A 13,900-nucleotide genomic window follows, 5' to 3' on the forward strand; every position below is an offset into this window, starting at 1 on the left:
AACCCAGGGAACCACCAACCGCTGGGCCAGGCCTCCCCTGGGGGCATACAGGGATACTGGGCCTGCTCTGGGTAGGGGGCATTGAGGCCCGATCTGGCCTCACTGGTCGTGCTCGGAGTGGGACACTGTGGCCTAGTGGGCCTCGTGCAATGGAGAGAGATTTGGCTGGTGGAGGCCTACCGAGGCCTGTCTTGAGGCTTAGCCAGGGGAGGGCTAGGCCAGGATCGGTTCTGAATCTGTACATATGCTTCTGCCTTGGTACCTTGTGTCATTTTTTTGCTTTTGTAAATGGCATTTAACCTCTAGTTCTGTGCAAGTGTCTTTATTTACTCCTTTGGGGTAAATCCTTTCCGGCCTCAGCCCAGAGCTCTTTCCAGCTCACACCAAGGCACGTGCTCACCATGTGATTTGGAGGGCAAGAGGCCTATCGACTGCACCAGTGAAACACATAAAACACGTAGAAGAAGTCTGAACCTTATTAGAGGCCGCGGAGTTACCACAGAGGGCGGCCGTGATGTGTTGCAAGGGGCATCAAGGAGGTAACGGCGACCAGGAACCTGGAAATAAATTGGCTGATGGAGAAGCTAAAATGGCTGCAGAGCAGCCTGGGACAGAGGCTTTAGCGCTCATTCCCACGGGCAACATTCAGCTCCCCGAAGCGAAACCAGAATCAGTTAAATATTGCAGGGAGGACCTTAAGCTGATTTCTGATTGAAAAGCACAGGAAGGATCAAATGGGTGGACGCATATTCCTGATGGCTGAATTGTGGTACCATATTAATACACTGTGGAAGGTAAGCAGGGAAGAAGAGACTCAGAGCCACTGGGGAGCAGATGCCCTCTGTCAATTCCGAAGCAGAAGGACGGAAAGCTGCATTCTTCACACCACAGTTACACGAGTCTCTCAGCAATGTGAAACGCCTTTGAGGAGCAGTCCAAACACCTCTCTTAGGATACGCGTGGGAACAACAGGGAAGGGCAACTTTGCGGGGCAGGAGTGACAAAGAAAATTCTCAGGACTCCCCAGGGAAGGGGGCACAGGTATTTCTTGGTCTTGGCTGACACGTCCTCGGGATGGCCAGACTCTTGCCCCTGCGGGAGCCATGAAGCCTGGGAAGTCACTAAGGCTCTATTGAAGGAGAGCCTAGCACCGTTTGGAGTGCGAGCAATTGTATCACCTGACAGGGGAACACGATTTTCTTCCAAAACGGTCCAGCAAATTAGCACAGATGTGGGCATTGACTGGCAGCTGCATGCTCCCTGTCAGCCACAGGCTAGCGGCTGGGTGAAGAGAAAGAAAAGAACCACCTGGCAAGGCAAGAAATAGCGACACGAAGTCAAGAACTTAATCTCCATCGGTACAAGGTACTCCCCTTAGCTCTGCTGAGAATCCGAACCCAACCATGAACTAGAGCAGGAGATCTCTCACAAGCAGGGGAACAGCCTTTGGGTCAACACATAACAGAAGTACAGAAGCAGGCAAGATCGACTGGGGGAAAAAAAAAAAAAAAGAGTGCTACCCAGGCAAGTCAGGGCTTGGATCGTCCTGCGCCTCCCGCTGAGTATGGGGACTGGCTACATGGTAAAGACTTGTGAGGAGGAAGGAGAAGTGAAAGGGACCGTACCAGATGACCACCCGCACTGCAGTAAAGGTCAGCAAACAGCCCAAGTGGAGAGACTTCAGAGAGGCTGGAGAGCTGGGCAGGGAGAAATTTAATGAAATCCAACAGTCTGGCACTTGGAGAAGCTCCTTGTGCAGAGAGCTTCCAAGCCCAGCTGGCCATTGCTCCGCTGGGCTTGCCCCGCTTGAGCAGGAGGCTGGACTGGTTGACCTCCAGAGGTCCCTTCCAAGCCTCACGACGCTGGGAGTCCAAGGCACAAGGCGCCGGTGGCGCAGCTGTTGCCTGGCGAGGGCCATCGGAGCCCGCCGAGGCCACCAGGAACCCGTCCGAGAGGCGCCGACTCCGCCTGAGGGGAGTGCGTGGGGAAGCTTTGCGCTACCCTAACGCACAGCCTTTGTTTTCAGTCTTCTCTTTTTAGATCCTGTTCTATTACAGATTCATTACTAGTTCGAAGAAAAGGTTGGGTTTTCCTTATCAGTTCCAAAAATGGGAGGTGTCTCTTCCACACATGTCTCTTTTTGCCCGGTGGTCCCTCTGGTGGTCTTCAGTGATGCAGTAAGAGGTCTTCCCCAAGTGACCTTTCCACGAACTCCAAACTAGTAGTGTCCTTTGTATGGCTCTTCCTCTGTTTGCTCATGCACAGAGGCTGTCTCTTCCATCTGCCTCCCTCCTCCACCAACCTTTCTAGTTTCTAATTATTTATAACTCTGTTATCTTAAGCCAAGTGCATACTTTTGTGATGGTTGTGCAAGGAGGAGTGCAGCTCCTTTCAAAGATCCCCTTCCCCCCCTCTCTGTGGCCTCTTGCAATGAATTGATCAGATCAAACATATTTCTCACAATCCCCCATTTGCTTTTTGATCAGATTAATTCATGTCCTAGCTTCAAATCTGGCAATTAATTGCTCTAGAGAGTTTAACTCTCCATCTTTTATCCTTTCTTTAGTCGCTTGAATAATCATTTTAGGTTGGGGTTTGGTTCTTTCTTCTGGGTTATGGGGTACAACAGCTACCTGCATTCCTTGCACAACCATCGTGATCAGTCTTACAAAACATGGAATGACACAGGGTACAATTAATACTACAATCAGTACTCCCCCTCCCACTAAAGACAATTTAGTAAACCAATCACCCCCACTTATCCCACCAACTCCCTAAGTTTATCCCATTCCAGGTTTGTACCAGGACATGAGCAATTTTCTTCATCTCTTTTACCAGTTGGTTAACAGCATTTCCTTCATCATCTATTTCCAGACAGCAGTTGGTTAGGTTGAATTTCCCACACACACATCCTTCTTGAGCTAGTAAATAGCCTAATGCTAATCTATTTGATCTATTGCAGGTCTCATTTGGGTATTTTGCTTCGCTACCAGGTTCAAGGCATCTCCAGTTTTGTTTACTACTAGTTCTACTACTGCTTGCAGTCTAATTATTCTATTAAGCATATAGATTGGGGTTCCATAACCCCAAGATCCATCTTCTGCCCATGTTGCAGGATCATAATAGGCAATGATCCTTTCGGGAGGCCACTCCTTGTCTCTCCAGTTTCCTATTTGGAGATCCCTCCTGGCCCTTCTTAACTCATCAGTCTCAGTGTACAGCTGAACGCCTAATCTTTCTCCCTTGGAGATAGGTAACAGGAAGAAGCTGGGCCTGATTGTCCCCAATACACATGATCCTACCCAATTTTTGGGTAGGTGAGCATAGGCTACTCTCCCACATATCCAATAATATCCACCCATGGATGGCCACCCTTTTATGATTGTGCTACCATTAGTCCAATTTCTCAATTTGGATGGCATCTCCAGAGGAGTGCCCCAACTTTCCCATGGATTTTTAGCTTTATTCCACTCATAACCCCCTTCACATTCCAAATTCCCCACAAATTGACCATCACCCAGTCTCTGCCAGCAACTCCTTCCAATTTTACTGGTTTGTAGGACCCACTGCTGCTTTCTATTACCTCTCTCCACTTTCCAGGTGTTAGGATCAGAGATGTTGGCTTCCACTGATTCCCAGGGCCATTGATCTCCTTGATTGGTACCTCCACAGACAGAACAATTGGTTACATTCAATGATTTTGCAATGTTCTCAGCCAAATTTACAAAAAGATTTTTAGCAACTGTTGGAATCCCATACCTAACTCCTGATTCTGTTTCATGACAAAATGAATGAAATACCAAATGTTGTGATTTTCCCTACGATACTGGCGGCTTTGGCCAGGATCCTCTGGGCAAAATGTATTTTCCTTGCCCACCCCATGTTCCCACCATTTGAAGCACCGTCGTTGTCAGTAGCCTGGCAAGCATCAGAAGTTACCCAAAGGGGTTGGCTGCAGTCAGTGGCCATTTGGCTTCTTCCTGACAATTTTCCTTTCCCATCATTTGCCCTTATTTCTACCCACTATAGATAGGGAACTTCCTTTGGATCATAACAAGTGATTTTTCCCTTCTCATTACACCTGGCATATTCTGTTTGGTTTTGATAGCAAGGATCTAACTTTTGTCCTTTGCACTCATAAATTGTACAGTACACCAGTGTTTGAGAAACAATTTTGCCCCTCCGAGTTGCAGTGATGCAGTCACTGCAATTCTGGGCATGTCCCATGGCTAGGAGACTTAACCCAAATATGCACAGGAGAGGTGCGGTCAGGGCCGTGTTACTCGGCGATCACAGCCCAGAGGGGTTGCAGCCCTCGGCAGACCTTCTTCAGCCACAGCACTGGTTCCCACTCTGGTCCTGCCCTCTTTTTATTTCCTTGGGTGCCTCTCACTGCCCTTTTTGCTTTTCCTGAAATATGTGTCACAAATTAAATTAAAAGAAAACAAACAACCAAACCAAACAAACAAACAAACAAAACCAAACAAAAACTCTTCCCCACTAAACAACCCCCCTGTTTTTAACAATTTCAACACCTGTTGCCAGTTTTGAGTATTGGTTATGAAGTCCCAATTAGTCCCCTAGGAGTGATAAGTTTTTAGACATTCCACCAGTGCTTATCTTATTGCCTCCTTAGTGTCACTTTTGTTTCTCCTGGGTCCGAAGTCACTTGCCACTCCTGGACAGGTGCTTTTACTTGCGAGGCATGTGTCCGTCCTTTTTCTGCTGTGCTGATGGCCATTTCTGTGGTGAACAACACAAGAAAAGGGCCTTCCCACATAGTTAACAGAGTTTCTTCTTTCCAAGTCTTTATCAGTACCTTATCACCAGGTTTAATTTTATGGATTGCAAACCCCAGAGGTGGAGTTTGATCTAGCATCCCCATCTCCCGTAATTCATCTTGCCTGTTGAAGATTTCTATGACATACTTCTATATGTTCTTATCCTCTATCAGTTTGTTACCCATGGCCATCCCAGCCCAATGTGGCATTCCCTATAGCATTTCATAGGGGAAAGTCCTGTGCTGCTCTGTGGCTTCGTCCTTAGGTTTAATAATGCTATAGGCAGACATTTAATCCATGGTAATTGAGTTTCCAACATTAATTTTGCTAATTGTTGTTTTAGTGTTTAATTTTAGTGTTTGTGCAACCTTCCCTGAACTCTGGGGGTGCCACGGAGCGTGATATTCCCATGAAATACCTAAGGTTTCTGATAGTTTCCTAATTATTTTTGAGGTAAAATGTGTCACTTGATCAGAATCAATATGTTGCACTACCCCATACCTTGGTATTGTATTTTCCAATAATACCTTTATCACCATATGTGCAGTTGCTCTGCTCACTGGGTAAGTTTCCACACATTGGGTTATATAACTAGTAAGTATTTTACCCTTTTGCTATATCCTTCTACCCACTGTCTACAATACTCAAGAAGTCCCAATAACTGTCTGACTTCCTTCTTATTTTCTGGAGTCTTAATCCCCAAGATCCCAGATATTCTTTCAGGGTCTAGTTTCTTTTTCCCCTTTGCTCAACCAATGTCCTAAATACTTTACTTCTTGATCCACAAATTGTAGCTTCTGTTTGATACCTTAAGTCCTTTTGCTCCAAAAAAAAAAAAATAGAGTCTATATGGTGGCTTCTCGGACTGCCTCTTCAGTTTTTCCTGCTATCAATAAGTCATCCACATACTGCAACAATTTTGTCCCCTCTGGAAACACCATCTGCTCTAATAATCTCTCCAATGTTTGACCAAATAAGTAAATAAGTTGAGGAACTCTGTAAATCCCTGAGGTAATACCATCCACCTCAATTGTTGTCTTCTCCCTGCCTCTGGATCTTCCCATTCAAAAGCAAAGTAATCCCTTGATTCTTCCTTTAGTGGACAAGCCCAGAAGGCATCCCTTAGGTCTATTACACTGTACCACTGAAATTCTGGAGGCAAATAGTTTAATAGGGCATGAGGGATTGCTACCACAGGGAGTTTAGTGACTATCCTCTGATTTACCACTCTGAGATCCTGTACCATCCTAAAGGAGCCATCTGGCTTCTTAACTGGTAAGACTGGAGTGTTGTGTGGGGACATACAAGGTGCCAAGAGCCCCTGTTGTAACAATCTATCTACAATTGGTTTGAGTCCTTTACGTCCCTCTTGGGAAATTTGATATTGCTTTATTCTGATTGGACATTGAGAATCCCTTCTATGTATTTCGATGGGATCCATCTCTGTTTTCCCCATCTCCTGACCATCAGACCACACAGAGGGGTTTAATATGTTCTCCATCCCTTTGCCTTAGGGTGCACATCCTCACCTGGAATTTATTTCCCTCGCTCTGAATCCCCAGTTTTCTTGTCCTAGTAGGTTATGCTCTGCCTCCAGTAATAATAACAAATCATTCAGACAAATTTTATCTTCTGCTTCTATTTCTTTTAATGGTGGTCTTCTCAGCTCCTGTGTCCACTAAAAACTCCACTTCCTCCTTATGGGGACCTATTAATAATTTTATCAAGGGCTCTGTAGATGGTGGGGTCCCCAAAAGATATAGCTCCTGACTCCTCTAATCTTCCTTGAATAATTTCTCACCCTGTGTCATTTTGTGGCAATATTTCTGGATATGTCCCCTCTTGTTGCAATAATAACACACAGGAGGTTCTCTTTCTCTTGCACTCTGATTCTCCAGAGGCCCCTTGGGCCCTGTCCCTTTTAATTCTTTAGTTGTAGCTTGTACTTTCCAACCCTTCCTTACTGCTGCTACAGGGATCTTAGCTCTTGCTTTCTGTTTTTCTGCGTCCCTTCGGACCTATTCTTTCTGGGCTTCTCTAACTCCTCTAATCCCTCTCCTGCCGATTTTCCAATTTTTCAAGTTTCCTTCTAATGACTTCCCAAGCTTTGGCCACAAGTTGTGTCCTTAGGAGAGTAACCCCTGCCACTGAATTAGGATCTATTCCTGAATACATTCGTAAACTCTTAGTCTTTCCATCCATAATGTTGGAGACTCATCTTTTCCTTGTTCTTCCTCAAAGGCCTTGTTTATATTCTGTCCTCAGGGGACCACTTCCTTTGTTCCTTGTATAATTAGGGTTCTTAGGTCTCTCATACTCTGCCTTCCAAAGGGTTGCTGATGATCCCAATGGGGATCCACATTTGGCCATTTCTGATCTCTGTCAGGGGCCATTCTGATTCTGGTGTTCCCATGTTCTCATTCCTGCTTGTCTCGTCATCCCTTTCTCTTCGATGGTAAATAGGATACCCAAAATTGACTGTATTTCCTCCCACGTGTATGTGCTGGGACCTAAAAATTGATCTAGTCTTTCAGCCACCCCTAAGGGATCATCCAATATCGTTCCCATTTCCTTCTTAAAATTTCTTACATCAGTCATACTCAATGGTACGGCCACGAATCCTATCCCTCCTTGATTGCCCCCTAAAGGGACTTCCCTTAGTGGATACAGGTCAGCTCCTACATTCTTCCTTGTACTATTCCTCATTCTAGTGGGCGGCACTGGGGCTGGAGCCACCACAAAAGGGGAAGCTGAAGAGAGAGAGGCTGAAGCGGCTGCGGCAGCAAGGGGGAGAGGCGGGGAGGGGCTGAAGCAGCAGCAGCGAGGTGGGGGGGGGGGCTGGATTGGGCAGTAAGTCATCTAAGGGCTCCCATTCCTCCCTCTTCTCCCTTCTGTCTCTTTCTGCTTTTAGAGCATACAGCGCTATAACCTTTCTGCTGATAGTTCCCAGAGGTCAGCATATTCACCCTCCTCCAGGCTACATATTTTCTTGTTGCTCACATATTCTACCAGGGCTTGACAAACCCTCCAAAGTCCTCAAATGACCCAAACATAGGCCAATAAACATGTGGATGTATTGGTTCCTTTGGCCTTATTATCATACAATAATGGACTAATTTCGGTTTTGTTTTCCCTTTTCTGGGGCCCCTATCATTCCAATATTTAATCATTAAACCCAACAGGCTATCTGGGGAAATAATCTGGTAACTTTGATTCGCTCCCTCTGTTAGGGTCTTGGGTCCTTAGTATAGTTTGACCCATCTTTCCTGACTGCCTAAAGAGTGTCTTGCAGGAGGTTAAATGACCCTCTTTTAACCCACCCACGAATCCTATAGGAATTGCTTTGGTCCTTCACTGGCCAAGTCTCTCACGGGAGTTTGGAACCGCGAAGACCTCCACACTCACTTTGGAGTCAGACACCGTCTCAAACAGGCTCTTCCACACCAGGCAGTCGAATCCCACCCAACCGAAGGGCTTCCGCAATACTCACGACACTGTCGTCTTCGCTCAGGTCCATGCGCACAGAATTAAGGGCTTAAAAATGGCTGCAGCCTCATCAGGGAGCTAAAAAAAAAATGGATTGGTTGATCCCCGCTGAGTTTAGGATATCACCAGCCCTGACCGGCCCTTCCCAGGGAGCCACCAAGAGGTGGGGCACCCCTCCTGTAGGTGAACCTTCAGGATCTAGTGGTATCCCAGACGAGCCCCCAGTTTATCATAAATGAAAGGCATAAACTTGCGTTCATGCAAAATAAGGCTTTAATAGAGTCACAGGAATCAAGCAATGCACAGGCCTGGGTACGCAGGGAGGCTCTGCTCTGCCCCAACGCACAGCCTTTGTTTTCAGTCTTCTCTTTTTAGATCCTGTTCTATTACAGATTCATTACTAATTCAAAGAAAAGTTTGGGTTTTCCTTATCAGTTCCAAGAACGTGAGGTGTCTCTTCCACACGTCTCTTTTTACCCGGTGGTCCCTCTGGTGGTCTTCAGTGATGAAGTAAGAGGTCTTCCTCAAGTGTCCTTTCCATGAACTCCAAACTAGTAGTGTCCTTTGTATGGCTCTTCCTCTGTTTGCTCATGCACAGAGGCTGTCTCTTCCACCTGCCTCCCTCCTCCACCAACCTTTCTAGTTTCTAATTATTTATTACTCTATTATCTTAAGCCAACTGCCTACTTTTGTGATGGTTGTGCAAGGAGGAGTGCAGCTCCATTCAGAGTCCCCCTTCCCCCCGTCTGTGGCCTCTTGCCACAAATTGATCGGATCAAACAAGTTTTTCTCACATGGAGCACAGGAAAGCTGTCTGGGGACTGTAGGAGTGAAAAAGTCAGTGCAGTATGCAAAAATGATAAGGAGGACACAGGCAAATAAAGACCTGTCAGCATCACTTCCATCCCTGGAAAGGTCATGGAGCAGCTTCTCCTCAATTCTGTTCTTAGGCATATCAAGGCCAAGATGATCATTAGGAGCAGCCAACGTGGTTTTACCCAGGGGCAGTCATGTTTGACCAACCTGGTAGCCTTTGATGAGGACATCATCAGGTGGACAGATGATGGCAGAGCAGTGGATGTGGTTTATCTTGGTTTCAGTAAAGCATTTGGCACTGTCTGCCACAGCATCCCCACAGCTCAACTGAGGCAGTGTGGTCTGGGTGAACCAGGGAGTGAGCTGTATGGGGACTGATTGAAGGAAAGAAGACAGAGTTGTGGTCAATGGGATGGAGTCTAGTTGGAGGTCTGTAGCTAGTGGGGTCCCTCAGGGGTCAGTACTGGGACCAGCTCTGTTCAATATTTTCATCTATGATCTGGCTGAGGGCACAGAGACACTGTCAGCAAGTTTGCTGATGGCACCAAGCTGGATGGAGTGGCTGAGACACTGCAGGGTTGTGCTGCCATTCATCCAGACAGACAGGCTGAGAGCTGGACAGGGAGAAATGGAATGAACTTCAACAAGGGCAAGGGGAGAGTCTGGCACCTGGGAAAGAACAATTGCAGGGAGCACCAGAGGTTGGGGACTGAGCTGTTGGAAAGCAGTGAAGGGGAAAAGGATCTGGGGGTGCTGGTGTGTGGGAGGTTGACCATGAGCCAGCAGTGTGCTTTGGTGGCCAGGAGGGCCAAGGATATCCTGGGGTGGATTAGAAAGGCTGTGGTGAGTAGGTCAGGAGAGGTTCTCCTGCCCCTCTACTCTGCCCTGGTGAAGCCACATCTGAAGTACTGTGTCCAGTTCTGGGGCACTCAGTTCAAGAGAGACATAAAACTGCTTGAGAGAGTTCAGCATAGAGCCACAAAGATGATGAAAGGAGTGGAAGGGCTGGGAGGAGCCTGAGAGGTGAACTCATCAATGTTCATAAAGATGTAAAGAGTGAGTGCCAGGAGGATGGAGCCAGGCTCTGCTGGGTGATGCCCAATGACAGCACAAGGGGCAAGGAGTGGAAGCTGAGGCATAGGAAGTTCCATGGAAACACAGAATCATAGAATCCAGTCAGGGTTGGAAGGGACCACAAGGATCATCTAGTTCCAACCCCCTGCCATAGGCAGAGACTCCCTACCCTAGATCAGGTTGCCCAGAGCCCCATTCAGCCTGGCCTTAAACACCTTCAGGGACAAGGCCTCAACCACCTCCCTGGGCAACCCATTCCAGCCTCTCACCACTCTCATGCTCAACAACTTCCTCCTCACCTCCAGCCTCACTCTCCCCACCTCCAGCTTTGCTCCATTCCCCCCAGTCCTGTTACTCCCTGATAACCTGAAAAGTCCCTCCCCAGCTGTTTTGTAGCCTCCTTCAGATACTGAAAGGCCACAATAAGGTCACCTCAGAGCCTCTTCTTCTCCAGACTGAACAGCTCCAACTCTTTCCGTCTGTCCTCATAGCAGAGCTGCTCCAGCCCTCTGACCACCCCAGTGGTCCTACTCTGGACATGCTCCAGCACATTCACATCCTTCTTGTAATGGGGGCTCCAGAACTGCATGCAGTACTCCAGGTGAGGTCTCGCCAGAGCAGAGTAGAGGGGGAGAATTACCTCCTTCGACCTGCTGGCCACACTTCTGATGCAGCCCAGGATCTGGTTGGCCCTCCAGGCTGCAGATGCACACTGCTGGCTCCTGTTGAGCTTCTAACCCACCAGCACCTCCAAGTCCCTCTCCTCAGGGATGCTCTCCAGCCAGTCACTGCCCAGCCTGTATCTGTGCTTGTCATTGCCCTGACCCAGATGAGGAGGAACTCTTTCAATGAGGGTGACAGAACACTGGAACAGGCTGCCCAGGGGCATTGTGGAGTCTCCCTCTCTGGAGGTATTCAAAACCTGCCTGGATGTGTTCCTGCATGATCTGCTCTAGGTGGTCCTGCTGTGGCAGGGGGTTGGACTGGATGAGCTCCCTCCCAGCCCTTGACATTCTGTGACTCTGAAATTCCCACGCCAGAACTGAATGTGATAGGCCTGACTTGTGAGTCTCTTTTTGAGCCTCTCCTTCAACCTCATCCATAGAGCAAAGGAATTTTGTGGGTAGCCTCCTTCCTTTATCTTTCACACTAGAAATGTCCACACTGCTGCTATTCAGCCCAGAATGGTCTCTGCTTGAAAACTGCTTCTGTGCAACTCTAAACAGTGACATGAATGTGCTAGGCCTGAACTGTAAATCTCATTTTGAGCATGTCCTTCAGTCTCATGGTAGACACTTGCCTTAATCTTCTACCCTCTAGTCGCCCGCATGCCTGCTGTGAGACTGCTGTTGGACTACTGGAATGTAAGAGCCACCTGCAAGAGGCTACCCCCAAATTGCTTTGTTCTCTGCACCAGTTTCAAGGACAGCTCCAGAAAGGGATTTCCATTTCAGCCCTTGCACTGCCAGTTCAGGAGAGGGAACTTTTCTCTGAAGTGATGCACAGAGCAAAACAATTTCAGGGATCAGGTTTGGGGTTATGGTTAGGGGGTTCATGGGTTAGGGTTTATGGGGTTAGTGAGTTAGAAAGAGTTAGGGGTTAGGAGGCCAGTGGGCTAGGGTTAGGGTTGCAGCTTATAGTTAGGGATCAGGGATTAAGGTAAGGCTGTTAGGCTTAGGGTAAGGGGTTTGGGTTAGGGTTAGTGTTACGGTACCAGGTTTAGGGGGTTAGGGAGTTAGGGTTAATGGGTTAGGTTCTTCGGGTTAGGGTTTTAGGAGTTAGGGGGTTACAGGGTTAGAGTTTAGAGTTTAGGGTTAAGGTACTAGGTTTAGGGAGTTAGGTTAGGAGTTAGCATTAGGGGTTGAGGTTAGCATTAGGGGTTAGGGTTTAGGGTTAGGTTCACAGGGTTAGCATTAGAGTTTACGGTTAGGGGCTAGGGGTTAGGACTAGGGATTAAGGAGGCTGACAGTGGATTTGGTTGGCTGAGGGGAACACACTGTGAACTGAGAGGGGGCGTGGGGGGGCTGAGAGGGTATTTAGGGGGCATTTGGTGGACTGAGAGGGTGTTGGGAGGTGAGGAGTAAAGGGCATTAGTGGGGGCTCAGAGGGGTTTGGAGGGTCTGAGATGGGGCTTGGGTGGTTTTATGCAGCACTTGGAAGATTGAGACAGGGTTTTGGAGGGCTTTAAGGGGCACTTAGGGAGCTGTGAGGGGTGTTGAAGGTTTGCGGGGGTGCTTTATGGGGAACTTAGGAGGCTGATGGGAGGTTGGGGGGGCACTTCTGGGGCTAGGAGGGTATTAGGATGCCAAAGGTGGCTCTTGGGGGGCAGTTGGGGGGACTTTTAGAGGGCACTTGAAGGGCTGAGGTTGGGGGGGCTTAAAAGGGGCACTTGGGGGGGGCTAAGGGTGTATTTTGGGGGCACTTTGTGTGTGTATACCCCCAGGTCTTCACCTGCTGCCTGAACGGGTCCCTGCCGTGCAATGGGGACTAGGAGTGAGGTGGATGCCCTACAGGGGGCAACTGGAAGCACTAGGAGGTGGCTGCTGCCTTCTAGGGCATCTTTTCTAACCTCTCCTTCCCTTCATACCCTCCCAGAGTCCCCAGACGGCGCTTGACCCCCCCTCAGCCCTCACAGAGACACCTCAAGGCTGTCCTTCCCATATCCCCAGGTAGGGGAGAGGACAGGACCCGGGCTTAAATTATCTGGGGGTGGTGGAGACCTCTCCTAAACCTCCTCTTGGGAATGTGTGTAGGGAATGCCCTACACGAGTGCCTTGAACTGCCTGTGCCTTGAGGAAACACTCCCCACACTCCAACCCCTTCCCGCCCTCCTCCCCGCAGCCGTTTTGAGGCAAAAAGTGCCAAACTAAACATTTTTTTCCACTGCCTACCAGTTCCGGAAGCTCTTTAGGGTAGTCCCTCTCTCTATCGCGATAGAAACATCTATCTGGCGTGAGGAAGGTGTATAAGGGGAGGGGGATGGACGCTGTAAGGTTAACCTCTCCTGAGTCGTTTCCTCTGTGGGCAGGAAACTCCCAGCATGCACCGCGCGGGGCAGGATGGGGCAGGAGAAGGGGAGGAAACTCCGCGCCGCTGCCGCCTGCGCAGTGCCTCCGCCCGCCCCCTCCTCCCTCCCCGCCCTCCCCTCCCTCCCCGCCCTCCCCTCCCCCTCCCCGCGCCTCTTCCGGTTCCTCTCGGTACGGCGCTTCGAGTTCGTGCTGGCAGCCGCGGCCCTTTAACGGCAGCTCCCTGAGGGGTAAGCGAGGAGGGAAGGCAGGCGGAGAGGCAGGGAAAGGTTTGTGCTCCTGCCAGAGCTTCTTTCTCTTTCATCTGAGCGGTGAGAGAGGTCCCGGGGAAGCGCAGCAGAGACTTGGGGCTCTCGCAGGTACAAAAAGGGCAGCGGCGCTCAGACGTGTGCTCCTGCTCGCCTAAGTCTCCGCTATGGGCGTGGGATTGCTGTGTCGCCTCCCTTCTCTGCGCCCCGGGTGAGTGCTCTTTCTCCACAGCGTCACCTGTCTTCTCTGTCCCCCGGCCCCGAGTGAGGGCTCTCCCTCCACAGCATCGTCTCCTTGTGTCCACACAGAGTGAGGACGGGGATGAGTAGTGGGGCCTAAGCCCAGCCAGGTGCTGAGGAACGTGGCCAGGCACTCCCGGGACCACTTGAACCGGAAGGTGGGGCGAGGCACTTCCTCCCTCTGGCCCTCCCTGCTGTCCTTCCGTCCCTTCGTGCTCTCCTCCTCCCT

The 13,900-nt window shown here is 49.2% G+C and overlaps 1 long non-coding RNA gene across 1 annotated transcript; it reads right to left on the reverse strand.

Annotated features, from left to right (window-relative positions):
• Positions 1-1,695: 1,695 nt before the first annotated feature.
• LOC135190257 (uncharacterized) lies at positions 1,696-13,269 on the reverse strand. The gene is made up of 2 exons (XR_010308464.1): positions 13,049-13,269; positions 1,696-8,345 (listed from the first exon to the last, which is right to left on the reverse strand). It is a non-coding gene; the product is annotated as an uncharacterized LOC135190257 (long non-coding RNA).
• Between the last annotated feature and the right edge of the window lie 631 nt (positions 13,270-13,900).

This window comes from Pogoniulus pusillus, chromosome 35 (genome assembly GCF_015220805.1).
Source record: "Pogoniulus pusillus isolate bPogPus1 chromosome 35, bPogPus1.pri, whole genome shotgun sequence".
In the NCBI taxonomy this organism is placed as follows: domain Eukaryota; kingdom Metazoa; phylum Chordata; class Aves; order Piciformes; family Lybiidae; genus Pogoniulus; species Pogoniulus pusillus.